A 26,530-nucleotide genomic window follows, 5' to 3' on the forward strand; every position below is an offset into this window, starting at 1 on the left:
ATATGCAGATGATTTACTTTTGATCAGCCACACTAAATCTAGCCTAATTAAGTCGACCCAGCTTGTTTCTAAGTCTTTTGAGGAAATCGGCCTCAAACTTAATACTGAAAAATGTGAATATTTAGTTCTTAATGCTAAGCATCAAAGTAGTGATCTTGATTGTGGTTATTTTTCAGTTAAGCTCGTTTCTTCGTTTCGGTGGCTTGGTATTAGTATTTGTTCATCTTTATCGGCTTTTCGATCCTGTGGGCTAAATGATATTAAAAGTAAACTTAAAAAACGGTACGCGAAAATTGTCCCGAACCGAGGCAGATTTTCACGAAAGGCTTTATCCAGACTTTATTCTACATATTGCGATCATTCTATATTGTTTCTTTCCGGTTTGCGCCCGTTGTTTAATAATCAAGATTTGCAGGGCATAAGAGTTTTGTATTTTCGTTATTGTAAATATTTATTGTATCTGCCGCGTTCTTATAGAAATCAGAAGATTATCAGAAAGTTTTGTGCCACTGATATTATTTTCGTTTATAAAAAACTCTATGCTAGATTAGGTGCTGAGGCCTGTCAACGCTTGGGCCCTTACCACCCTTTGATTAGACTGTATTAATTGTATTGTTTGTGTTATTTCGTTTTTCTTTCCTTAATGTTTTTACTCCGCTTAATTTGTCAAAACAAGCGGGTAACAAATAAATTATTATTATTATTAATTATTTAACGGGAGCTAACTTATTTGCTTTCTCGTTCTTGATGGTAGAGGTTGATCAAGTAGAATGTCACGGTTCTAAGATTTAGAAAGCAAGAACTTTCCAAAACTCATTATCAGTGTTTCATACCGATTTTGGAGTGACGACAGTCCAAGCACTTTCAAAACCTTTTCGTAGGGGATGTCACAGCGGCCCAAGATGATCGATACCACTCACTTCTGAATCAATTTAAGCTCCTGACAAAGATACGCTGTTCTAAGTGCTGAGGGCGCCCAAACAGGGCAAGTATATTCCAGAATGGGGTGGATGTACTTTATGTATGCATTCTTGATACTCTCTGTGTTCGCACTGAACCTAAGCATACCGTTTAAAGTCAGTAGACTAGCATTTGCACTTTTAATCACGTTTTCGATATGTGCAGCAAAGCTGAAGTCGTATGAATCAAGACTTCATTTTCGTACTGTTCTTTTCTTTCAGCACGCTGACAGCCAGTGACCTTCAGCTAGCTGCCGAAAGTGTGAATTTTTGCTGCTCTTTTTTTATTGAGCTTTGATTTCTCTAATTAAAAAAGTCTGCAACTGATTCAATTGACTCTTTACTTTTAAATTTGTGTTTTTTTGCTAAGGTTTTTGCTTATTGAAGAATTGACTACGTTATTACCTTTTATCTGTTTTAAAGCCAAATCCTAAGTTTTTTTTTCTATTTTCCCGATTTTTTCAACCACTCCCAAACGTTTCAAATTAACCCTGTATTTCTTCAAACGCGCCAGATTTGACTGAACACTAATCACCAGAAGTTTTTTTGGCTGCACTTAATTGTTTTGACAGTCTTTTGCATTTCAAGCCGTTGTGTTGAAAATCGGTTCAGATTATTTTTGGACTTTGTTGGGTGTGTTGCCAAACGAAGAAAATGGTTAAAAACGACAAAATTGAAAGTCTGGTTCTTGATTAAGATTTTCAGGAGAGGAATGGCGGGGGGTGACATGTTATAGGCAAGTGAAAGGGCTAAAAAGCCTTCAGAATGGCTTTAACAAAAAGGTAGCATGGGCTTGATATATATATATATACTAACTGTTGGGGTGGCGCTTCGCGCCACCCCAACACCTAGTTGGTGGGGCGCTTCGCGCCCCCCCGCGCGCGTAAGTCGTTACGCGCCATATTAGTTACGCGCCATTGTAGCTGTGTCCCTGTGTCCCACCTGTGAATAGAGATAGATATAAATATATATTTTTAACTACGTAAAACATGCGAATATACAACATTCTTCGCTGTCCCATTGTCTGTGCATATAAATAGCATTTATATTTATATGTCTGTGCATATACAAAGCCTTATGTACTAATAATGACGTCATATGCAAACGCTCTTTTTACAAACAAACAAACATGTATACACACAACTCGCTTCGCGCCACCCCAACACCTAGTTGGTGGGGCGCTTCGCCCCCCCGCGCGCGTAAGTCGTTACGCGCCATATTAGTTACGCGCCATTGTAGCTGTGTCCCACCTGTGAATAGAAATATATATTTTTAACTACGTAAAACATCCAAATATACAACATTCTTCGCTGTCCCATTGTCTGTGCATATAAATAGCATTTATATTCCCTGTGTCCCGGTCGTCAAATGTGTCCTAGTGTCCCAGGTTGTATTTTCTCTTTGAGTGTCCCGGTCGTCATTTATATTCCCTGTGTCCCAGTTGTCATTTGTGTCCCGGTCTGTAATTTCTATTCAAACAATCCCTGTGTCTCAGTCGTCAATTATATATCCAGCCTGTGCTCCCGGCGTCCCCGTTGTAGTTGTTTCCCTGCGTCCCGGTCGTCATTTATATTCCCGGTCGTGATTTGTGTCCGGGTGTCCCAGTCTGTAATCTTTCTTTGAGGTTCCTGGCCGTCATTTATATTCCCTCTGTGTCGGTTGTCATTTGTGTCCCGGTCTGTAATTTTATTTGAGTGTTTTTTCTTTTTAGTTTTTTACATTTTTTCAGTTTTTTTTTTCTTCTTTATTTTTCAGCGTCATTATGAAGTACATATCGCCGAACCTTTGTTTTTTAACTTAAATCTGGTAGGCATTGATGACCTTATCCAAGTCAAAATCCCAAACCCAATCATCATCGCTATCATTTTCAGTTTTGATATGTTTTGACTCTCGCTTTCCAGGTGGATTTTCATCTAACTGCGCGGTTTTGCGTTCTTTAGCCGCAAGCCTGTTTTCTTGCTGTTCTTGTGATTCCTCGGCACGCTTTCTTTTCTTACTTTCTCTATCAGCTGCAAGCCTGTTTCCTTGCTGTTCTTGTGATTTCTCGGCACGCTTTCTTTTCTTACTTTCTCTATCAGCAGCAAGTTTTTTGGCATAGACTCTTTGAGCAGCTTCCTCGGCTGTTGCCATTGTAGGTTCTTCAGTCATTTTACAATTAAACATTTTTCCGTGAACGCATGTCTTAAATACCATTAATGACGTTACCGTCATAGCAAAAATGACGACAACTAATTTCATGACGTCAGCCGACACAGAAACATGACGTCACCTGATCCACAGACAGACAACTTATTTTTATATATATAGATATATATGTATATATATAGCTATGTAAAAATGCATAGAGTAAGTACTTGAAGTACTACTTAAGTAAAATTTTCGCATGTACATGATACTTAAGTAAGAATTGGGAGAGTACTTATTACTTGATACTTAAGTAAAAAAACAATGAGTACTTAATACTTGATGCTTAAGTAAAAATTTGGAGTACTTGTTGCAGCACTGGTCTGATCACTGTTGTTTTCAATCCTGTCCCACCTACAAAAATACACTATCCATCACATTCTTTCTTCGTCTGTTAGAATAAGAAATATGATTTTATGATTAAATATGATTGCTTCGGACCTTTTCTGTTATACCTATGCAAATTAATTAAAATCTTTTTTAAAGCATACATACCGAACAATCTCGTAATTTAAATGGAATGAGGAACAAAAGTTTACATACATGTGGAACAAGTGCTTCCATGACAAATGTTACAATCAAGGAAATTTAAACAGCCTTAGGGTTTTCTGAGAAGATGACGTCATATGCGAAAAATAGGGTCTTAAGGATATGTAAAATAATGTTCACAACGTTCATGGTGAACGTTAAACTGAAAACGGAACGTTTTTTCTTTAATCTGAGGATTGTTTTGACTTTTGTCCTGTCTTGCTTTTCCTTTGCAAGCTGTAATTTCATTTGAAGGTCCAATTCATCAGCATTATCAATACACCCAGTCACAAGTGAATAAAACAATGATCCAATGCAGAGTACTATCAGAAAAACCACTGAGCAACCTTTTGAGCTGATCACAAACTACCACACACAAAGTATTCTGTTCGTCTTCAACTAGAACAAGCAAATCAAATCCACTATACGAAAACCATTTTTATTTCTTATTCTGAAAATTTCATAACCGCTTTATGGTCATAAATATATACAATGTTACCCTCCCCCATAGAGGATGTCCTGTATATCGTCGCCTTGTATCAGTCTTGGGACAGTTCTGATTGAAACACTTAGAAAATATCCAAGAATAGCAGAAAGAAAGGCTGAGTGTACAACTGCTTTTTCATTCTATTTATAATCGCTTACTATGTATAAACTTGGAAGAATTGACTAATAAAGAAATCTTTAAACTAAAAATCTTTAAATAGTTTTTTTCAATGTTTTTGTGTTTCATTTCACATATAGAATCATTAAATATGTTGAAGGCTTCCAAAATTGAACCCGACATTGTTCAAAAATTGAGCCCCTCGGCATTGTGCGTCCCTGGGCCTAGTGCGGCTATGCGTAAATCCTCGTCTGGTTTTAAATGGTGGTCACTTGCTTTATGAAAAAATTGAAACTCTCCATGTTGCCATTTGTTCTGTTGTAGTGTCATTCGTTTTGTTGCACAGAGACACCTAGAAAACTGCTATTTCTTTTGAAACTGTATTGTCTATTTTTCATATATCATTTTTCTTCAGTTACATGTATATCTTAAATAATTGAAATGAAATCATTTACTAGGAAATATTACAGGTTTTTCCTCTCTATTTCATATTTCTTCCAAATTGGGTTTCATTGTACGCACTCTAGAATTTAGATATACAGGTACGGGGTTGAAACAACTGAGACGTATGGGATATAGCTAGGATATACATAATTTTTTGCTGCGTATTTGGGAAATAGGGAAGGTTGAGTATAGTTGGGCTGCATGTAAAATGTAACCTAACCTATCTAAAATACCAGCTAAATATTTATTGAAACATAGCTACAATGTAGTCTTTCACAGAGCCAAAGCTCAAATACTTCTGAGGAGGGGGGGGGGGGGGGTGTATAAATATTATAGAAAAAAATCATTCAGTTTAAGGGAGATTGGGAAAATTTGGCACAAATTTGAAATAAATAAAATCTATGAGCCCCTTCTCTCCCCCCTGAACAAAAACTTTGGATCAACTCTGACTTTATATAGTTTATAAGGTGAGCATCAGCTCTCTCCTTCATCGTGAAATATAAAAATTCCTGCAACTTTTCTATTATTATTTTTTTTTTTTCATTTGCCTATTCTTATGTTTTTATTTCATCTTGCCTCTTAAAATGTGCCCCCTCCCCCATATGCCGCTGTCAATGATTTTCGTTTCGTGGCCCTTCAGCCAGGAAGTCCAACTGGGCAGGGGCAAACCACCGGTACAGTCAGGAGCGGTGCATCGCCTGTTTTCGGTACGGCTTCGGGGATTACTAAGAAGCCAATGAAAAGACTACTTTTCAGAATCAAATCATTTCTAGGAAAGTCCGTCATAACAGCTATGATGGAAAACTTATTTCTCTCGCGTAGGAATATATACCATGAATCAGGGTTATATTAAACAAAAGTGTAACCTTTTATGGTTATATAACCTACTATGTTAGAGTTAAAAGTATAGATAAGATTAAAGAGCTTTTTTTTAAGTGGTTGACTATTTTACCCTTTCACATAGGCGTTAGTTCATTTTCGGTCTTATATATAGTAAAAACAAAAATAAAGAAGAAAAATAAAATAAGTACAAATATAATTCGTATAATCAATGCATATAATTTACAAGGCAAAGCTAGATGTGACTAGGCGGCATATGATGTGGGATGGCATTTTTCTTAGATATCTAAGTGATTGTTCACTATTTTTTTTCCCAGAAATAAAAAAAAAGAATGCGGTAGCTTATTCTTGGAAAGATATACTATTTTCTTTATGTCAAGGCACCCTGGATTAGAAAATTCAAAATTTTCAGTGTATGTCAGGTTTTGAGGCAAGGGTAAGTTCTTATTAAGAATGAATAATTGTCGTAAAAGCATTTTATTTTGCCGTATTGTTGCCCCCCCCCCCCGTAGGGGATAAACTACTGTCCATCTACAGTTGATCAGTTTGAGTCAGCTACACTCAAAAGTAGCATAGCAAAACATTCAGATGATGTACTGTACCAGATCAGTCGCTCTGCCTTTTTGGCTCACTAGAGCTACCGAATTCAATGGTAATTGCAACGCGCAGTTGAAGCCTGTCGCTTCACATTGTGCTAGAGGAAAATAATTTTAATCTCCTTATTTTAAATATAGACTCACGTAGATACACAGGGTGGAGGGAAATAGTATTCTATTTTTTGTTAGTTATGTTTGGAAGTAAAGGATGAACTGAAAAAGATATCTATAATTCTATTTTCCACCTCTGGGTGTACGATGTCCACTTATCCAAATTATGCGGTTTGCTGCTTGATTTCTTCATCGGCTTAATAATGACTCTACTCTAACTATTATTTAGAGGTTTTCTTGTCATACACTTGCGGTGACCATCTTGTTAGCCCGTATTACATTCAGCTGCCTGTCTGAATTGAAAGTCGTGACCGATCGTAGTAGTTACAATAACAATCTTACACAATTAATTTTATCCGGTGATTGGGGTGCTTTTTGATGCTGGATTCTTTTTCATAGTCAAACCAGGAGAATTATTTGAAATATCTCTTACCTCAATGACACCACCTGATACTGAAAAGGTGCCAAATCATGGACAGTGCAATAGATTTTATAGATAGCTTTAAAAATCTTTTGAGGATTGATTCTATATTTTGAGTCATAGGTGGGGATGAATAAAAGTAAGTGGAGATAGGAACGTGGTCAGAGTAGAATCCTTCTTTTAAAAATTTGGCCTTGTGACTGACAAACGAAGCAACATCGTGATTTAAGTTGGAAGTTGAGGAAATTGGCCCAATATATGAAAAGCTATCCTTCTTAGGCCATACACAATAGTGAGGAGGAGCGCAGCCCCGAAAGTTATGTGATCAGGTAGACATTGTGTTTGTTATATCTACATTAAAATCTCTGTTAATGATAACAGATGTAGAGGCAACTTTTTTAAGACACCTGACTAAAAGCTTGCAGGCAGACGCAAATCGTGAATCAGATTGTTCGTTGTTATAATTTGTAGGCAGATACACGCTAATTACTACACGAGTTTAAAACTTTGCTGATCAACCTTTTTTATCAGTGTTCCTTAATTACTTCCTGACTCTAGGAACAGCAAGTAGTAACAAGATGATAAACTATCAGAATATCCAATGTATTTTCTTGTATGTTGACTAACGATGCGATTTCTTGGACTTCACGAAGAGCAGAAGAGCTAGGATGAGCAGTAAATTCGTTTAGCAAAGGATGAACAAAAAATATAATTAGTTCGAAAATGTTAAGGGCTCTATTTCTCTTAAAATGTGAAAAAGAAGGAGAAAAAAGGCATAAACAAGAATTTTACAGAGAATGAAACGAATTTAAGATTGAAAGCCCTTGATTTTTCTTTTAACTTTAACATTACAAGAAGCCTGGTCTATTGCAACGCCTTTTTCTGTGAAAATTAAGGCTATCACACAAAAAGACGGCAACAGTGTACAGGCTTACACGGTTAGTTTTTACTGCGAAATTTACTGCTCAGCTACTGCTTAGCCTAGAAAAGAAAAATGACGTTAAGCGATTAGAGATAAAAGACATGTAAGGTACTAAGTTTCATTTTTAAGGCCAACTAGAGGAGGTAAAAGCTAAATTAAAAACTACAATTTGTATCCAAATTTTCAAAACTATTAAAACTATTGAAAAATTTTCTCCAGTGTACACATAGCAGGCCAAACTATAATATCTTAAAGAAAACCGAAAATAATTAAACTAGTATTGTCTTTCTCCTTGAAAAGACTACGTCAGTATAGAATAGACAGAAATTAATAAAAAATAAATAAATTAAACTGATAATGCACATTCATTTTTTATTTTAGTAAAGTGCAAATTATTTTCTGACCTTGGGAAGGCATAGGGGAGACGCGCGATCCTTCTAAATATCAAATTTCATTAAGATCCGATCACCCGTTCGTAAGTTAAAAATATCTCATTTTTTGGTTTTTCCAAATTAACCGTCCCTCCACAAATTAATCTGGTCCAGTCCCTGATATACCTACCAAGATTCATCGTCTTAGCTTATCTGGAAGTGCCCGAAGTAGTAAAAACAGGACCGACAATCTGACAGACCAACAGACCAACGGACAAAAATTACAATCGCTACATGGCACTTGGTAAAATACCGAGTGCCATAAAAACAGTTTCCCAGTAAAAAGCAAATTAAAAGTTAAAAGAAACGGAAATTGACTTACAAAGAATGTTAAACTTTAGATGAACCTGAGTGCGAGTAGTGAAACGGTGCTAAATTTACTACAAATAAGATTTGCACTTAACTGAAAGAAAAAAAAAATATTTTGAACATTTTTTCTTCTTTGTTATGCCATTGAATAAATTTAAAACACTGCTCAGCCCTCCAATAGTAATTTTTTTCTATTTCTGCACATTTGTGATAATTAGTAGTAGCTAATTTTGTACATCTAGCTGATTTTCTTAAATGTTTTCTTCTTTCCAAGCTATTTTTTTCAGATATTTATAAAACCAATATATTAAACAAAACTTTGAATTAAAACCTATTTATTTAGTTTGGTCAGTTTAAGTGTCAACCTATTTAGAAAAAACTTATCCCCCCACAAAAAAAAACTTCCAGAAAAATTTCTAGGCACATAACTGGCTAATCCATAGGTATACAACAAAAAACAGGACCAAAAAAGGAAAAAACAATCTACCTTTAGGTCTCTGTGAATGATTTTTTGATTATGAATATATTCAATGCCATTAACCATGTCGTTAAAAATCCTGAAGATTTCCCTTTTATTTCGTGAGGTTGTATTGCTTAACCATTCGCGAAGTGTAATTTTCTGACACAGCTCCATTTTAATGTATAAAACGGGCCGTACACCTATTTAAAATAAAAGAAGAAAATAATCAACAAACAACAATAAATTATATGAAACATGAATAACCTGATAATACCATTATTTAATATCGATGTCCAGCGAATCCAAAGAAAGAGGAGAAACACGTAAGGAGAAGAAAATTCAGAGAAAAAAAGATATTGATGTCAGCTTAACCACTGGGCTTGCAAAAATAGCTTAACTGGACATTGTTAAATAGTTTCGCAAAATCTATGCACTCAAAGGAAAAAAAGCTACCTAGAGTACCAATTTTCATTTATGCAGAGTTCCTATATTGATATACTTTGCAGTTAGGCTTTTAACTGCCCTTAACGTGGGAAAATCTATGATTTGACGACTCTCAGTATGATTTAAGTTCTTTTTGTCAATAGCTGGCCAACCGTTTCCAATTTAAAGTCAATTTATGGTCTACAAAACTTCCTCCGATTCAAAATGACATAATTGGCAAAATTAGTCTTAATCATGGCTCCAAACCTGATAGAGGAGATGTGGAATCTACTCCACAGGCACCTTTCTTGACCCCTTCAGGAACAGTTCACTTCTTCATTGATCTCCTATGACTTCTTTAGATCTTCACCAAATGGTATTCCATCTAGTCTTGTAATAGAAAACCCTCCACCCAATCTAACATAAAATCGAGGTATAATTGAATTATTTAGCTCAACTAGTTTGTACTGTCATACTTGAATTAATTCAGACACCCACTCCCGCTTTCACTCTATCTCCAATGATTAATAATCCCCCCACCCTAACGCTGAAGGTTTACAATCATGATCCCCTCCCCTAATTTATGCCACAATACAAGTTCGGAATCAATGAGGTTAATACTAGAAAAAGTGAAACCATGACAGGAAAGGGTGGAGCAGAAACTGAGAGAATAAGAGTGCCCTGGTCAAAGCAATTTCGAAAGTAAAACTAAAAAAAAGGATAAAATAAACGTCATTTATTTCTACGCTTTAACTGGGGAGGGTGCCTTAGTACAAAAGAACACGACAGGACCTCGAAGCTTTTGAGTGTAGCTCAGAAAAACTAAGACACGATGAGGGGACCTGAATTAAAGCAAGTAGGAAGCAAAGCATTAGGAAACCAAAAGGCTAACGTGCATGTTAGCTTTTAGATAGGAGTGGAGGGTTCAAAATTCTATCCAGCGGAGTCAAAAAAGACAAAGGAAGAGGCAAAATTGAACCAGAATAACGACAGTAAAACCTAACAGGAGAAAGGCCGATCCAACCAGAGAGGATTTGAGTTTGAGCATTTACTAAATTGAAAATAGGAAATAATTACTAAAAATATAATTAATATCCGTTTTTACAGAATGTTGGTGTATGGGTGTGGGGGGGGGTAGGATTCTCGTTCAGTAGAATTCAGAGGAAGCTAGGCTGGGAGCGTAGTTGAAATTGAAGTGAGTAGGTAAGCTAAGCCTGAAAGACGAGAAAAAGAAAATATTAAAGATCTCAAGGCTGACTGATTCCATAGAGAAAGATTTCTTCAAGCAACTTTCGTTGTACTTGTTTTCTTTTTCGATGATTCCATCATTACACCAGTTGCTGACACTAAAATTTTCAAATTTTCCCAATAAAAAGATAATCTATGCTCTTCATCATACTTGAGAAATATATATATATGGGGCCGCCAGGCCCCAGCATGGCACGCGGCAGGCTTCTATATATGGATTCTCGTTGTCCGCCAAAAGGGAAGTAAGACAAACAAAAATAATGAAGAAAGAAAGAAATTATGGAATATTCAACTTAAATCCGAAAATATAACCAGAATGTATAGTGTAGACTATCCTTTAGGGTTGAGTTAAACACAGCAGGATAAGATAACAGTTAAACAAAATAATTTAAAAATATGAAATTATTGGCAACTGTGGAAATACACAGTGGTAACAGGCTGGGACTAAGAAGTACGTACAAGTGATTACTTCCTAAAGACACTGCTTGGTACCGACGAGAGGTCACTAGCCAAAATTTTCGGGAGGGGAAGGGGGGCAATAGATTTAACCCACTGGTTGGTCATTGCTACCAACTAATTTGGGCGATAATGCTATTAAAATTACTTCATTTTTTTTCTCTGTCTGTTGAGATTGATCTTGTTTCATAGATTTTACGCCATATATTTTCATCAGCCCATTTGCTCTAATAACGTACTTTACCATTTAAAATGTTTCATTCGACGCTGAAAACAATGAGGAAGGGGATACCCCTTTCCTAATACACGAATCCTTTACCAAAAAATATGCCACATGATACCAGTTCCCTCCTTACAATCAAGAACGCGTCCTTTCAGGCATACATAACAAGGTTTCCTGTCTAAAGTACCTTTAATGGGCGTTTCTTTTTCTAATTTAAAGAATAATGAGTCAAACTCTAACTTCAATTAAAAATTTCAAGAGCTCCTTATTCCAAATCAGCAAGCAATGGTTTAAATAAAGGACGTTTTCATAAATTAACAGAGCCTAGTTCACAAAAAGTATTGGTGCTTGAGACAGCTTTCCCGTTTCAAGTATCTTTACTTTTATGGATTAAGTAACTTTTCAGGAACGAATACGCAATCGTTTGGCATTACTTCCTCCCCTACTGGGAAGCTCAAATATATAGTTCTTTGGCACATTTAAATTAAAGATATTTCATAATTTTTAATCAATAACAATTTGACCTTCCATAGGGCAAAATCGTAACGTGGTGCCACAAAATGGCAAAAAACGAAACTTCCCATGGCACAATTTTTTTCGGTTACTGTAAAAACGCTCTAGAACTTTCAATTTCCGTTCGAATTAGCCCCTTCCCGATTTTCTAGGATGACCGGTTTGATACGATCACCCCTGGAAAAGAGACAAACAAACCAATAAACATGCGTCCGTGCTCTTTCTTCGAGGAAAAAATAAAAATAAAAAATTTAGCAGATAGGAGCTCAAGACCTCCGCAGTAGGGATCTCATTTTACGCTTAATCTAACGGTGTGGTTTTTATTAGGGCTACTGGCCTTTTACGGGTGTTTTCCCATTTTCGAAAATCAGGCAAATTTTCTCAGGCTCATAAGGTTCGATGTATGAAATTAAACTTAATATATTCTGAATCACCATAAAAAGCCATTTTTTATGTAATAATTGTTGTCAAAGTTCCTTTTGTCATAAATAATTATTGTCAAAACTCTACCCTTAGATAGGAGGAGGGATAAAGAATCTAGGGAGACCCATCTAGGGAGACTAGTATTAATATGGAGATATTGTCTATGTGGTATGACAATACATATGTGTGAGACAAAAATCACTAAAAGTGTACTATTCTAAAAACACAGTCAACTTTCAAAATAAAAATGTAAATACTATTACTCTTATGGGCAGAATCATAAAATTGAGCCAAGGCTCAGGCCACAAAGACACATTGCCGATAAACCCCAAAGAAGAAGAAAATGGCATATAGCGTGTGGAATTTTTCTATAGAGCTTGCCTTTTTTTAGAAGACCCTTACTTGGTGGGGCGAGATATCACCATTGTTTTACACCATCTCAATAATCCCACCCACCCACTTCATAACGGCAGGGGGTGGGCAACAGCCGTATCTTAAAAAAAAGGAGAGTCACCGAAAACTCGTCATCCTCCATTGGCAGGAATGGCTATATCCTCAGAATCGGTATTAGCAACGACACTTCTTCCTCCACCTTGGATTGTTCCTCAAGGGGTTCTTTCTCCATAGTTGGTGCTTCATATGTCCAGGGGAAATGATCTCCTTTAGACATGATTTTGACAGCTATTACTGGCTTCAGTCTACTCAATCTTGGAAGCGAAAGTCTACAGGGGACCCAATTCCCAAATTTGTTTTAGTTTTCATGGAAATTGAGAAGAAGTAGAAAAATCCGGCAAAGAGAGATTATAATTTGAAAATTCAGGTTGAAAAAGAAAACATTGTTTTTTCGTTCGTATTCGAAGATTATTTATTTTTTCTACTCCAAACGCCAAAAAAAAAAAAAAAAAAAAAAAAAAACTGACAAAATCATACTCAGGGCTACTGCATGTCCTAAGTGAAGAGTGATATGGACACAATGCATTAGTATTATTTCTTTTGTGTTTCTTAGACCAGGGCTCTTTGCATAGAAGTAGTTGTCGTAGAAACTTTGAAAAAGGTTCATTTGATTCTAAATTCAAAGGGCTAGTGCTCTTTTTAATAGTTGAAAGTGACTGAAAGGGCAACCACACCCATCATTTCCCCAAACACGTCCAATCAAAATTTTGAGACAGCCATTTTGTACAGCATAGTTGAAGGGTACAGACATTATGTATTTGATGACGACCCCCCCCCCTCTCTCCACAACCCTAAGGGCAAGGGTTGTAAGTTTTGACCTGGGGCATAACTGTTTTTTTGGAAATGGTGGTTATATAAACTTCGGAGGGGCTCATTTGATGGGAAATCAGAAGTTCTAGTGCCGATTTTAAGAATCATAAAGTGAGCAGAGGGCAACTAGCCACCCCTCACGTCGTATTCCCCAAATACGTCAATCACAATTTTCAAGACATCCACTTGTTCAAAAACAATACAAAGATCACATAATGAGGTTTTTGGGGTTGATCCAACTCCCCAAAGACCGGGGGCGAGGGTTTTAAGTTATGCCCCAGGGGAAAACAAGGTTTCTTATGAAAGGGGTGGCTTTTTGAAGTTTAGAGGAGGCTCGTTTGACTGTAAATTTAAAGTTCTAGTTCCCGTTTAAGATTCAAAATTGATCGAGGGCAACTAGCCCCCTCCCCGTCCCTGACACCTTCTTTTCCCCAAACGTTTCCGGTAGAAATTGTGATATAACCGGCCAAACAGCATATAACAATGCCTTCAGGGTGGAAACAACCCCTAGAGCCTAGGGACAAGAGTTGTAAGTTATGTCCTGGGGCATATGAGGTTTTTATGGAGCGGATCGTCCTATAAACTTCGGTCGAATGGTTCACATTCGGTTGCAGGTCGTAAGTTATAGTGCCCTTTTGAAGAGTAAAAAGTGAATGGAGGGCAACCAGTCCTTCCCCCACAAGCCTCCATTTCTAAAAACAAATCTGATCTAAACTTTAAGACAACTATTCTGTCCAGCATTGTTAAAAGATCTAGTAATTATGTCTTTGGGGGGTGTCAACTTCCCCACAGTCCTCAGGACAAGGGCTTTAATTTAGGCAATTCGTTCATTGTTTACATAAAGTAAATGTTATTGAGAAAGGTTATTGTTATTTACTTTCTAAAGAGTCAAAGGGCATTCAAGTGAACCTTTCAGAGAAAAATCAGCAGAGGATTGAACTAAATAAAAATACGTTTTGTGCATACAGATTTTCAAAAAGACGTAACTCGGGAATGACTGGGTATATTATTTGGAGCTCTCAGGAAATGATAGGGAAGATGATCAAAACGGCAATATTTGCATGCTACCACTACTACTATCACTACTGTTGCTAATACTACTACTACTGCTACCAGCCTACTCCTTTACAATATTGAGGGGAAATTTGAACTAAATCAAAAGAAGCAATGCGTATGTACATTGTCAAAAGACCGTATCTCAAGAATTAATTTGGGTGTTAAGTTCAAACTTTCAGAGAAAGCTAAAATGTGATCAAGCACACTGACCAGCAATGATTCATGTTGTTGATGCCAAAATATTTGAATAATTGTCTAGAGGGAATATAAACACACAAATTATACCAAAGCACGAATGACATGGTGAGATATCTTGAAAATTTGGTGTACAGGAAACTCAGCCCCCCCCCCCAAAAAAAAAATAAATAAATATAGCTTTGAACTTAGTCCATATAAGCACATTCGATAATAATATTATTGGTATACAGTACAATTCTGAGTCGAAGCCACTTGAAATTTATGAAAGCAATGTAGTGCGAATTATTAACTACAGCTGATTTGGTTTTAATTAAACTTTGAACTTATCAAAAACATAATCTAATGAAAAAAGCAGCTTTTTAATAAATTGCTCGGATATAGTTCAATTTCTGATACAAAATTCTACATTTTCACATGTAAATTTTTTTTCAAAATTAAGGTTCCAAAGTAAAGTCAGCAGGCGGTTCCACGTCCCACTCATTACCATCCAAAATATAGCCATGACCCACCAGTGGGACCTGCGCCCCACGTTAGAAACCATAGCTCTAGACACTCAAGAGGTGCAGAAACCAAACCTTCCTGTTTTTCACTTTTGATCTTCTACCCCATAAGTTAAAAAAAAAACATAAAAGCAAAAAAAATCTAACAGATAAATAATAAAAAAAATAGTCAATATGGGATAATAAGTTGTTCCCTTTTAAATATTTTTGCTAATAACTGCTTTGCTTTCTTTCTATTTTGTTAGGTTTTTACATTTAATGCTTCCTCGCTGCATAAGCATATTAATGATATTTCCATGTACATAAATTCACATTTTCATTTATGAAGCAAAAAAAAACTTTAACACAACCATGTAAAGATCCTTCCTCACAAAGATAGGGTGAACAAAGAGAATAAAATGATTTATTCTATTTTCTTGCAAGTAGTTGGGTCATTACGGTCCCAAGTCCACTAATGAGGAGAGTTGGGCAGGGAGATTAGAACCAACACCTGAAATCTTGAGGGGCAACCCTCAGGGGAAATAAATCTGCAAACAAACGTTTACAATAGCCTCGAATACATTATCTACCCAAATATCGACCCCTGCATCCCCCCAGATCGGTTTACTACAAAACAAATCTAAAAATAGGAGCGTGGGAAAGACGAACCAGATATGCAGTAAAGAGCAAATTCTTAAAGAAACGAGGCATTACTTCATAAATATACTTGATCTCAGTGAGTTGACAAGAGGACAGGAGTTGGATTAGAAAAGTTTGGGGATGGATATACTATGGCATCTAGCGGTCACCATTTCGTCCACTGCAATAGAGTAAGAATTATGATGTTACCATTTGCATAAAAAGCAATGACGAACTGGAACCCCATTAGTGAATACCTAATGTCAGCCCACTTCATATCCAATCATACAAAAATATGCTATGTAATCAGTTGCTATGCTCGAACTAACGAAGGTGATGATAAAGAAAAGGATGTTTTCTACTACATGCTGCAAACAGCCACTAAAGATGTTCTCTAGTAAATTGTATTCTGTGTGGTTGGCGATGTGGCTATGTTCTGTGTGGTTGGTGCAAAGCTCAAGTACTGTTCTGAGCTTCTGGGACCACATAGCATGGGAGAGATAGACGGAAATAATATACTTCTAATTGACTATGCACAAAGCAACAACTTGGGGATATGTTGTGGCATGTTTGAACTCCCATAATGAAAGAACAGTGACCACAACCAGTGTGGACGCATTCAAGTTGTTATTGGATAGGGTAAAACAAACCATGCCCGGGCAGCACAGATGGCACAACCCACTACAATCATGTTTCAAATATTTTAATGTTGTAAGTGTAATGTACCGCCCCTCTACACCCCCAAAGCATTTTTCACACATTGCCAACTTTTCACACATTGCCAACTTTTCACACCTTACAATCTTGGTAAACAACTTTACCCTCTTAAGCCTCTCACGTCATTCGTGCCTTTTTTTTAGAATTTCTCAAGCATATTGTCTTCTCTTAATAATTAGAAACGAAATGAAAATGTCAAAAAACTGGTACTACTTTCATAGGCTTAAAGAGAAAATCACGATTTTTGGTGTTGGATTAATAGTGTTTAGATTTAGATTGTAAAATAATCTAAACACTTGACACTTTTTTTCAATCATACATAAAATGAAAAAAAAATAATGAAAGAGTGTTAAAAAAATTATACTTTTTAATTTAGAACTGCCAGCTAAATAGGTCTTTGGTTGTTATATATATCACTTAAAAATTTAATTGTTACCTGGCAACCTCTGCAGATATTTTCTTTTTGGCATAGTTGATATATACCTTGTAGTCTTTTTCTGGGTTGTCCTTCGGTTTTAAAAATTATTTCTTGGATCTTTGGATTATTCTAAAATCAAAGACAAATTAGGTTAGTTACATAAAAAATGAGCCTATTTTGGCATTTATAATATCCAATAATAGAACAAAACCAGACGAGACTGGACAAAAAAAAGACAGAAAGGAATCTAATAGTAGAATATACTTTCAAAAATAATATATTAAAAAAAGGAAACTGTTCCCATTGTTGCCACATTAAGGCACTTGAATGAGGACATATTATTACACCACCACCACCATAAAAAGGAAGTGTAAAAAAAAAAGAAGCCAAAAGCCAGCAAGGTTCTAATTAACAAGAATAATTTTCTAATAAATAGTTTTAGTTACCACTTTCAAATAATTTATTTACTTTTTAGTTATTTGTTCATTTACTTATTTATTGTGTATATTACTTATTTAGTTACTTCCTAATAATATAAAAATAACAGTAAGAATATGTAAATACTTTGATTTTATAAAAAGAAAGCACACTTTAGAGCATTCTGACTAAAGAGTTAAAACTTTAAGAAAGAAAATGCCTATGTCAGAAAAAAAAGAGTTATGACCAAATTTTGCTAATCATAGCAAACAACTACAAAAGAGAGCATAAATATTTCTGATTAAACAGGAAAACATTTGTGAATTGTTATGACTAAAGGCATACTTAAGCATGGTATATCATCAAAAAAACAAACTAATACCAATAACAAAAGAAACAAGAGCTAAGAGATCATATGGCACTTGTGACTAGGTTGGAAGAGCCAAGAGCTGATATGGCATGAGCTCTAGCAAAGTTCTAAGAATCAATAGATTGATTTAAAAGGAAAGTCAGAGGCTTAATGCCGGTTGGGATTTAAAATATGAGCTCTGAGACACAAGGTCCTTCTAAAAATCAAAATTCATTAAGATCTGATCACCCACTCATAAGTTAAAAATACCTCATTTTTTTATTTTTCCTCTCCTTTCAAGCCTCTCCCCCCAGATGGTGAAATCAGGTAAAACAACATTTTGAAGTCAATTTGTGCAGGTCCCTGACATGCCTAGAAATTTTCATAGTCCTAGCACATCCAAAAGCACCAAACTCACCAAAGCACTGGACCCCCCTAACTCCCACAAAGAAAGTGGATCCAGTCCAGTTATTTCAATCACATATCTAGGACAATTGCTTATTCTAACCACCAAGTTGCATCCCAATCTCTCCACTCTAAACATTTTCCAAGATTTCCAGTTTTCCCCTCCAACTCCCCCCAATGTCACCAGGTCTGGTCAAGATTTAAAATTAGAGCTCTGAGACATCAGTTCCTTCTAAGTATCAAATTTCATTAAGATCTGGTCACCTGTTCCTAAGTTAAAAATACCTAAATTTTTCTATTTTTTTCTGAATTAACACACACCCCCCTCAACTCCCCCAAAGAGAGTAGAACCAATCCAGTGATGTCAATCACATATCTAGAACTTGTGCTTATTCTTCCAATCAAGTTTCATCCTGATCTCTAAACTTTTAAGTAGATCACCTTGGAGGCTGCTGGTGTTGATTATGTTTGCCAAAATCAAGCTCATAATATTCCCTAATATTGAAGGCAAGGATCTATGTAGCAACCAAATTTCCAAGAATGTCATAGTCAATATGGACAGATCACGTATCAGAAGCTGGAGCAGCTTTAATTAATAATCTACAATTGCTAACATAAACTGTGACAAGATTTAATAGAAGACATGGCACATCATTTAGCATCATCATGGCACATCATTTAGGCAGTTAGTCTAAGAATGGTGCCTTCAGCTATACCATTTAAAACTGCTGAAGAGCATTAAAAATGAGGATCATGACCAGAACTGAAAATTATGACAACTTTAGCAGTCAGAATTCCCCAAGGGTATTTTTTTAATTAGAGATTTGGGTACTAGTTTACAGTCAGGACTACTTAGAAGATAAATCTATAAAATTACAAAAGCAACTAGGCTATTAAAAATCCTTCAAATGGTACTTACAATGTGTATTATATAACAAACACTAAGCTGACAAGTAGATTGTCCCCAAATGAGCTGTGAAAAGGTTGTAAGAACAGGGGTACTACTAAGGGGGAAGAGGTAAAAAAAGTTCCAAGCCATTGGCATGCACTGATGGTATTTTGAAAGTTTTTAAAGACACTTGGTTTCATGAGACAAGAGGATGTTATAGTCTAATTTTGTTTGGAACACTTGCAACCAATATTAGCAGCCTTGGCTAAATAAAGCTGAAAAAAAAACAACAATAAGCTGCTAATATGGGTCTTAAATTCCCCCCACAGAATATTATGACAGTTGTGTGTCTTAAAAAATAAATAGGGCCTAGACAACACGGATTTCCTCCCTTAAAAGCAATCCTTTTGATAAATTAAAAACAATGGTAGACTAATTGTTTCTTGAAGCAAGTTACTGTTGTATTTTTCAATAGGGGAAACTTAAGACCAATATTACCAGCCTTTTTCTTTTATTTTTTTATAGCCTATAAAAGTGTCTGGAGCAAATAAAACTGAAAACCTTGGTAGTCAATATCTTTCCTTTGGCCTGTATTGTTATATAGAAATGTAGACTAATTAAAAAGAATCCCGCCTTGTTGAAATCTACCAAACACAAGATGTTACACAATAATTATGTGATTGATGTGATTGGTCTCACCATAAATTTTATGCATAGAGAACATGCCTATCAGAGAAAAAGTAGATAAACTGTAATTTTATTGAAAGTTTGGGAATCATGCAAACAAATAGCAGCCTTTTTTTTAATTCATTTTTTTGACTGTTAAATCAAACATAAAAATTATGTCTTGGAGTGCAAGATCATTGGTTAAAGTGAATTAGGATCTAGTACTAGACTATTGCATTAAGAATAATACTGACATGTTTTGCATTCAAGAAACTTATTTGAAACCATATATAAATCCATCATTCAGAGATTATAAAATAGTGAGATTAAATAGATGGAATAAAGAGAGAGGTGGATTGATTATTGGAATTAATAAGGAAATCAATTATATCCCAATTTATTTGTCAATACTGGAGGATTATCAAATGGAGGTTGTTGGATGCAAACTATATCTTAAAAATAAAGTAAAGCTGAATATATTCAATACTTGTATACCAGACAGTAACTTACTCTAAAGTGACCATAAAAATTATAGATAAAGTGCCTGGAGGGGAGAAACTATTGGTTATAGGAGATTTAAATGTGCACAATGGTCTTTGGTGTGGATGTGGAAATGATAATAGAAATGGAAAAACAATCTTTGAATTTTAATGAAAACCTCAGATATCTCCCTGCTTACTCCAAAGGATTTACCAACTAGAATCAATAGCAGAACAGGAAGATCAGTGACCATAGACTTGACCATATGGTCAGCTTCATTAGCGCCAAAAGTTTCAGTAATAAGTGATAAGGAATCTACCCTATAAACTGATCTTTTTCCCATTTTGGTAGAGATTTATCAAGATAATAGTATATATATAAATTATGAAGAACCTAGTAAAGTTGATTTAAAGGAGATTAACGGGGAAGCTTTTAAGAATAAACTGCAAAAAACAGACGTTGAGTCACAAGTGAACTGTTATGAAGATGTCAATGGGAAAATAGATACATTTAAAATTCACAACTAGAAATAGCACAAGAACTGGCTCCAAATAGCGAAAGAGTTCCTAGTTACCATAAACTGAGTGCTTGATGGAACAATGAATGTACAATTGCAAAGAAACAGTTATTAGAGACAAGAAGAAGGTAGAGGCGGTTCCCAAACTATGAAAACTTTCTAATGTGTCAAAGACAATATGCAGCCTTTAGCTGCCAAACAGCAGAAGCAAAGAAAAATTTGTATTGAGAATTTCTGGAGAAGTTACATTTTAGACAACCTGCAAGTAGAGTTTATAAAATGGCGAAAAAAGGGATTTCAGGGAAGAAAGGAGATAATGGTAGCCCACCCTTGTTTGTTAATGGAGAGGATTTAGTGGATAAGCCAAATTGTAGAAATATTTGTAAAAATTTTATGTTTACCTGAAACAGTCAATTATTCCATAGAGAAAACTTAATTCTTGCTCTAGAAATATTATATTTAAAAATGAATAACCAATATCTGGTAATAAAACAAGAAATCCCAGATTTGAAAATTTAACCAATAATAAATCTTTCTCATGCCATGGGTGCTGATATTGTCTTAAATCATTTTATATTTAATTGGCCCAAATATTATGCTTCTTTAACAAGATCTTGTTTTGCCACAGTTTGAGAAGAAGGCTGCAACATTACAGAATAAAATAAATTATTCCTGTGAAATTCATCAAAAACTAAATGGGTTCTTTTGTGAAAATAATCTACTTACTGATACTTTGCCAAACATAGTCATATATTTTTCAAAACGATAATGTCATTATTCCCAAAAAACAAGCCTGTCTAATAGTTACTGTGATGATTTATAGTATAGTAATTAATAATGAATGCTTGTTTGGGCTTTCTTGTATGTTGCTGCATGTGCTATGCTTGCCTTTACATATTGCTTTTCTTGATCATTACATGTCAGAAGTAGGATCTTGGCATTGAAGTCTATTAGCATCACAATGGAAGCCCAGCAGCCATCCATCAATTGGAATGCCATATCCCTTGCAGATGAGTGGAACCCATTTGAACAGCATGCATGGCTGATGCTTATTGGACAACCAGCAGACAAGAGTGAAAAAGCTCAGTGTGAATACCTCCTTATCTGGGTGGGAGAAAAGGGCAGGGATATCTTCAGCACATTCCAATTGGAACAGACTGAAGCCAATAAAGTTGAGCCCTTCTTAAATATTTTAAAAATTATGCAAGCCCAAAGAAATACACGGTGCTTGCAAGATACATGTTCCAGATGAGGGACCAGTTAGAAAGCAAAAGTATTGAAAGATATGTTACAGAATTAAAAACTTTAGCCAAACAATGTCTTTACATAAAACAAGATCAAATGATACAGGATTGCATTGTGTGCAGAATCAGAAATCAAGCCTTTCAAGAGAAGCTGTTGGCAGAAGGGGGCTCATTAACCTTAGAGAGTGCAGTGTCCAGATGTAGAACCCACAAAACAACCCAGGCTCAGTTGAAATCGTTTTGCAAGAGTAAAGCAATGCCCATTAAGCAAGAGGTGGATGCTATCACATGAGGTACCATCCAGAACAGTAGCAAAACTTCAAAATCTTCTACAAATAATCCCAAGAGTAGAGAATGCTATTTTTGTGGGTCCCCATATTCAGCAAATTATTCATGCCCAGCAAAAGAAAAAATCTGCACTCATTGCAAAAAACCAAATGATTTTGCAAAAGTCTGCTGCAGTAACAAGAATGAAAGTGCCACTGATGCCATCAAGAGAGAAAGTGGCAAAGGTGAAGCCCTTGTTCCATTAAAGCTGAACATCTGTCTGTTAGTCAGCTTTAAAATTGACACAGGAGCCCAAGCCAATGTCATTCCCAAGAAGGTCTTCATCAAGCTTGACCCAAAGCTGAATCTCTTGCCATCAAATCAACAATTGACCAGCTACTGTGGAGCCCAAATCCCTGTCATTTGCACTTGTGACCTTGTCTGTAGCCACAAACAGCATCCTAAAGGGTCTTACAAATTTTATGTGATTGACTCAGCTTCTACTCCTATTGTGGGGTATTGATCCAGCACACACTTGAATCTCATCAAACTGGTACTAAATATTAACTCTGAACAAACTAGCATAGTTGATGAGTACAAAAGCGTCTTTGAAGGTATTGGAAGACTTGAGGGTGAATGCAATATACATCTAAAAGTTGGGTCTGTATCTACTGTCCACCCAGCTAGAAGGGTACCAGAGTCATTGAAGGACAAACTTAAATAGAGCTTCCCAGAATGGAAAAAGATAGACTCATAAAAAAGGTCACATTCCAATTGGAACAGACTGAAGCCAATAATGTTGAGCCCTTCTTAAATATTTTAAAAGTTATGCAAGCCCAAAGAAATACACTGTGCTTGCAAGATACATGTTCCAGATGAGGGACCAGTTAGAAAGCAAAAGTATTGAAAGATATGTTACAGAATTAAAAACTTTAGCCAAACAATGTCTTTACATAAAACAAGATCAAATGATACAGGATTGCATTGTGTGCAGAATCAGAAATCAAGCCTTTCAAGAGAAGCTGTTGGCAGAAGGGGGCTCATTAACCTTAGAGAGTGCAGTGTCCAGATGTAGAACCCACAAAACAACCCAGGCTCAGTTGAAATCGTTTTGCAAGAGTAAAGCAATGCCCATTAAGCAAGAGGTGGATGCTATCACATGAGGTACCATCCAGAACAGTAGCAAAACTTCAAAATCTTCTACAAATAATCCCAAGAGTAGAGAATGCTATTTTTATGGGTCCCCATATTCAGCAAATTATTCATGCCCAGCAAAAGAAAAAATCTGCACTCATTGCAAAAAACCAAATGATTTTGCAAAAGTCTGCTGCAGTAACAAGAATGAAAGTGCCACTGATGCCATCAAGAGAGAAAGTGGCAAAGGTGAAGCCCTTGTTCCATTAAAGCTGAACAACTGTCTGTTAGTCAGCTTTAAAATTGACACAGGAGCCCAAGCCAATGTCATTCCCAAGAAGGTCTTCATCAAGCTTGACCCAAAGCTGAATCTCTTGCCATCAAATCAACAATTGACCAGCTACTGTGGAGCCCAAATCCCTGTCATTTGCACTTGTGACCTTGTCTGTAGCCACAAACAGCATCCTAAAGGGTCTTACAAATTTTATGTGATTGACTTAGCTTCTACTCCTATTGTGGGGTATTGATCCAGCACACACTTGAATCTCATCAAACTGGTACTAAATATTAACTCTAAACAAACTAGCATAGTTGATGAGTACAATAGCGTCTTTGAAGGTATTGGAAGACTTGAGGGTGAATGCAATATACATCTAAAAGTTGGGTCTGTATCTACTGTCCACCCAGCTAGAAGGGTACCAGAGTCATTGAAGGACAAACTTAAATAGAGCTTCCCAGAATGGAAAAAGATACTCATAAAAAAGGTCACAGAACCAACTGAATGGGTCAACTGTATGTTGACTATGTAGTCATGATTGAACAGAAAAATGGATCCATTAGATTATGCATAGATCCAGTAGACCTCAACAAATGCGTAAAGCACCCTTACTACCCCATACCTACTCTAGAAGATGTCACAGCCAAGCTGCATAGTGCAACTGGTTTCAGCAAAATGGATGCCAGGTCAGGTTATTGATCATTAGTCCTCTCCAAAACCGCATCTGAGATGACAAAATTCAGCACAATAAATGGGAGCTATCATTTCCTGAGAATGCCCTTTATTCTACTTTCAGTGCAAGACAAATTCCAGCGTTGTATTGAAGAAGCCTTTGATGGGCTAGAAGGTGTAGCCATCATTATTGACAATATTCTTGTGTATGGATCAAATCAAGAAGAACATGACAGAAGATTGAAAACAGTCATGGAAAGAGCACTAAAGAAAGGTGTGAAAAGGCTTTAATAAAGAAATTGATTAAATTTTTAATTTGTATCTCCTTTATGATAAATAATTCTGATTCTGGTGCCTGAGTTAAATAAAGAATCTCATGACTAAGGTGTCAGAAAATAATGATGACCTTTTTTTAGCACTGCTTGAATACAGAAAAACTGTGGATGGGTTAGCCTTGCCATCTCAACTTTTAATGAGTCATCAACTGAAGTCCCTCCTACCATGTACCTCTGGCCATTTAAAAAAGAAAGTGGTTAGCACACATAAGTTCATGGAGAAACGTATGTTGTTCAAAAACAACAGAAGGATCACCACAACATGGTGCCTAGGTTGTTGCAGACATCAGAAAAATAAAACTTCTGGGTTAACACAGTTCCCTGGGCCAGGGGGACCAGAATTCCCCTTGCCATCACAGTGCTCATCCACAGGCAGGAGCAGTTAAATAAGAAATGCCAGTTTTCAAGAAAAGAAAATATAGTCATGCAAAGAGAAAACACTGTATCAGATGCACAAACATATCTAATATTTCATAAAAATATTGTAGCTAATTTTTAGAAATGAAAATTATAAAAAATTTCATGTACACAATTGTTGCTCAATTAATGAAATAGAAACAATAGCATGGACAGCATCTTTGAAAGAGCTGAAATAAATCTTCACATAAGGGTAAAATTATAATAGCCTTGCCAGCCAGAAGCAACTTATATTCAAATCTTTACTTTATGCCAAGGAAATTTAAAGACAAAAATTCTAAGACAGTGACATGTACTTCTACAGCTAACTTGCTAAAACTGTTAAGGTAGGGGAAGACAATGAATTAATATAGATTGGCAAAAGCTAAAAATAAATCTTCTTTCTATTCCTCACTCCCTCTTGCCAGCACATAAAATTAAACAGATTACAAATTTATTTTGCCTATTCACTAGGTGATGGAACAAATTTCAACCCTAGAAAGGTAGAATATGAGATGCAATATTAAAAAGAACTGGTCATGTTGTTATTAAGGTTGACTTATTATAATGCATCTTTTAATCATAAGTAATACACCTCTGATTTGTAAAACAATGTTTTACTTGTAATATATAACATATGATAGTGTACTTCTATTTCCTTTTAGGCCTAATTGTATCATACTTTTCTTTTCATTTTTGAAAACCATTTTTATAAGTTATACTGCATGTTTCTTCTTCAGCACACATTTTAACACTAACACAAACCATTTTCCCCACAAAAAGGGAAGACTGAGAAATGAGTGTCCTATTCATATTAATACAAAGGATGTAAATAACGAAAAAAAGTATAAAGTGGTATACTCTCTTTATTTAAGGTAAGAAATATAGACTATCCCATATTTACCATAAATCCTTCTGTTTTACCTGAGGGAGAACAATGATTTTGGATTCAGGAAGCAATGCAGGGTACATATTTGCACATTAATGCAGTAGAGTATGACTCTGTTAACAAAGTTCTATAGCCTAAATATACACACCAAATGCCTGCAGCTTTTGTTAGCCTAGTTTTCCATTAGAACAGGTCAACTTTACATCTATAGAGGGTACAAAGAGCTTTATAATTACCAATTTTTTTTTTATTTTACTGGTTTTTAGCCAGCCAAAAGGCTGGCTGAAAAGCAAGCCAAAATAACAAAATGTCCGAAAACTTAATGATGGTGATGAAGGGGAAATCCGATCAGCGTTGCAATGTTTTCTGTCCAAGCAGGGTTGCCAAAGCTTTTTGGGACTAAAGTGTCAAATGCAGCAAAAAAGAGACTCTTTTAGTGTCCTCCTAGAAAATTAGCCAATATACTTTAAAAGTTGACGAAAAAAGACTTAAAGTTTTCTCGCAACTCCAGCGCCAGATTTACGTTCTTCTTTTTCAAGTAAAAGCGAAGCAGTTCTTAAAATAAGTAAAATCCCATGTAAAACCTCAAATCGCCTAATACGCGAAGAAGAAAAAGAATTCAGTACAATTTTTCGGGTTCTCTCAAACCTTCGGTTGTAATAGTTATTCTTCTTCCGAAAACTCAGTAAAGCCCTGTTTTTATTATGGGGTTTTCCTGCACCAGAGCC

The 26,530-nt window shown here is 35.8% G+C and overlaps 1 long non-coding RNA gene across 1 annotated transcript in view; it reads right to left on the reverse strand.

Moving 5' to 3' along the window:
• LOC136041659 (uncharacterized) overlaps window positions 1-26,297 on the reverse strand; it is a 91,048-nt gene extending 64,751 nt beyond the window's left edge. The window contains exon 1 of the long non-coding RNA XR_010621087.1: window positions 26,039-26,297. This is a non-coding gene — a long non-coding RNA (uncharacterized LOC136041659). The remainder of the gene's footprint in view (window positions 1-26,038) is intronic.
• Window positions 26,298-26,530: the final 233 nt, after the last annotated feature.

The sequence above is a fragment of the Artemia franciscana genome, unplaced genomic scaffold, assembly GCF_032884065.1.
Source record: "Artemia franciscana unplaced genomic scaffold, ASM3288406v1 PGA_scaffold_32, whole genome shotgun sequence".
Taxonomy (NCBI): domain Eukaryota; kingdom Metazoa; phylum Arthropoda; class Branchiopoda; order Anostraca; family Artemiidae; genus Artemia; species Artemia franciscana.